Below are 3,499 nucleotides of genomic sequence, written 5' to 3' on the forward strand. Positions count from 1 at the left end.
ATTCCTTTCTTAATTAAAACTAATTTATTCCATGTTTATCCAACTTTTTAATAAACAGAATTTCCGCTGTCACTTTAAACGTAACTAGATTTATAAACACACGCTATAAATCACAGTGATTCACACACTTTACTAATGGTGTCTACCGTTGGTTTGACTCAATTATCTCTTTCTATATATTTTTATCTATGCAATTCTATCTCCTCTTTATTTGTCGGGCTTATATATACTAAAAAAAGAGGGCGCCTGGAACAGACTAGAGTTGCCAGGAAAAGTCACGATCCTTCGAGAATCTCATCACGTGTTACCAGCATCACGTGACTTCCACTGTCGTAACAATATCTTAGATAACATTTTTATGTTAGACAACATAATAATAAAATATATTAGGTAACATTTTTATGTTAGACAAAATAATAATAAAATATATTAGGTAACATTTTTATGTTAGACAACATAATAATAAAATACATTAGGTAACATTTTTATGTTAGACAACATAATTATAAAATATGTTAGATAACATTTTTATGTTAGACAATATAATAATAAAATATCTTAGATGACATTTTTATGTTAGACAACATAATAATAAGAGATATTAGCTATTGTGTTTAGAATCATGAAGAAAAGTTTGTCCTTTACGTTTTTACCACAGATATGTTGACAATCGTGAAAATGATTCATGGAATACTGTTTATCGTACTAATAACTACTCCAATTAAGATAATTATTTTTGAATAATTTCTACAAGGAAAACTGTATATTTGTAAATAAAAACTACAACATTAGGCAACATTACATATCAACCCTGTAATTAAATATTCCACGGATACGAAGCTAATGGTTTGATCGATACTTATTTAACTAACAGTTCTTTCTGAATATATAACAAATAAGGGCTTTCTTCTCTTCACCGTTTATTTTTATGTTAGACAACATAATAATAAAATACATTAGGTAACATTTGTTATAATTCAAAAATCGGATTCAAAATAATAATATGTTTAACCTGCACTGCCAGGTGGCCGTTTGTTTGTTTTCTAGAGCAAAGTTACGCTGGGCTGTGTCTACCACAGAAAATCTAAGCCCGGATTTTAACATTATAATTTGGTTAACTTACCACTGTCCCAGCAGGGGACCAAGACTGCTGCAAGACAGAATAAATGAACTTGCTAAACCAGGAAGTATAATTAGATAACTATAGGAAATGGTCAATTACCTTTATCCCGACATCTAATATTAACGTTTTACTGGACTTTCATAACTCATAATGACGTTATCATGAAACTGTCAATCTAAAAATCAGGTTTTAGTTTCGATTAAATCTTAAAGAAACAAACGTACACCAATCATTTGTATAGGTTAAAGTACCAATTAAACGAAAAATTCTTTATATTTAATTAACGTATATTTTTATTAACGTTTTTAGTTGACATTTGTATAGGTTAAAGTATCAATTAAACAAAAACGTAAAGTTTATTTAACGTGTATTTTTATCAACGTTTTTAGTTAACATTTGTATAGGTTAAAGTATTAAAGAAAAACACTTTAAGTTTAATTAACGTGCATTTTTATTAACGTTTTTAGTTGACATTCGAAATGATCTCTTATTACAAGTGAGCCAGAAACTGGCTATTGTAATCAGGTCGTACAATATTGAAACGTGTAATAAAATATTCATTAGGCTTCAATATATAATTTATTATATCATTGACAGACATCTGTTTGCCCTCGGTTAGTGACACAAAGGAGGATTGGTTGTTGTTAAGTGCAAAGCAAAGCTACACAATAGACTATCTGTGCTTTGCTGACCACGGGTATCGAATCCATATTTTTAGCATTATAAACCTAGACACTTGCCGATGAATCACTGGGAGGGTAAAAGGATGGCAAGACCAGTGACCAAAAGAAAGTATTAGAGTTATTACATAAATAATTACTTATTAAAATATTTAAAGGGAAAAATATGTAACTACAGAATTGATTTAAAAAATCTAAGACAATTTACATTTCACAAGTACTTCATTTATTAACGACCATGGTTTAGCAAGTAAAGACATCATATTGTATAGACTGAAATGGTTTGTATATTTAACCAAAGAACCTTGACAATCACCTTGAGAGAAGTAGGAAAGATCTTAAGATGGTTTGTATATTTAACCAAAGTAGCTTGATAATCACCTTCAGACGAGTAGGGAGGATCTTAAGATGGTTTGTATATTTTAGCCAAACAACCTTGACAATCACCTTGAAACAAGTAGGGAGGATCTTAAGATGGTCTGGTTGTCTAGAACTTTTCCTGGATTTGTTTTTTAGGTTTCTATGTATTTATAAAATTTCCAGGTTATTTAGTTTTTCTTTTTTACAAATTTGTAACATTTTGCATCTTTTTTTTCCAAATCAAATTGATGTTTAGTTTAGCGAGGCGAAGAGGAACGCAGATATCTGACCACCCCAGAACAGGAAAATCTTGTTTTTCTTAACACTCTAAACATCAACCAACAAGGTAGGAAGGAAGGAGTTCAGTCTGTACCCGATTATGTCTTTACTGACGAAACCATGGTCGTTAATAAATGAAGTACTTGTGAAACTTACAGTTGTCTGTTTTTTCCTCAACTATGTAATTATGGAGTTTCACCATGTACCGACGGTTTCAAGTGTAAGTTATAGAAAGGTTAACCACTTTTAGAAAATTTCAGTTTAATGGAGTCGACAAAAATCTATATTTGCTTGTACATAAAATGTAAATGTTCGACATTTTGTTTCTATTGGCACCCTTCCTCAGAAATTTGTATAAAACATCAACTTTTCTAGGTAATTCAATGAGATACTGGTTGAAAACTAACTCTGATATTTATTTTGGTCACTAATTTTGCTACTTCTTATAAAACTAATAACTGAACAGCGAGAATAAGGCATTTTGACGTCAGAAAATTTAATAAATAACCAAACTTTGAATCATGTGAAGATTACTAAATTCTTCTTAATAAAATTTTGGTTAGAAATTGATAAGATTTTAAGCAAGTTATTATCCAAATATGTAAATTGAATAGGATGAACACGATTTAAAAACACTTAAAAATAACATCTGTAAAAATAGAGAAGGTTGTCTATTATGTCTTTTACCTCTATCTCTACCTTTAACTAAATCTTCAAATTGGTTGAAAAGTGGGAACTCTGGTTGCAAAAACTGATAATTAAACGTTTGGAAGTCATATTGTTTTCTAAGCTTTACTTGATATAAAAATAAGTTTAACATGTTACCGAAACGGTTACACCCTTAAACGGACCTTGAAGTTTAGTCCTGAGATGTAAACTTGAATGTCTGGTATTAATTAGAACAAAGATTATCTTTTCAAATACAAACACAATCGAGTCATTAAACCACGTCGTTCTTGTATCCCATAAATTATCAAATATTATTATAAACTTTGTGTTAGCACATCTTTACTTCATTATTATGATACTGTTACGTCTCCGTTTGTTAATTAACTTT

This window comes from Limulus polyphemus, unplaced genomic scaffold (genome assembly GCF_000517525.1).
Source record: "Limulus polyphemus unplaced genomic scaffold, Limulus_polyphemus-2.1.2 Scaffold4985, whole genome shotgun sequence".
Taxonomy (NCBI): domain Eukaryota; kingdom Metazoa; phylum Arthropoda; class Merostomata; order Xiphosura; family Limulidae; genus Limulus; species Limulus polyphemus.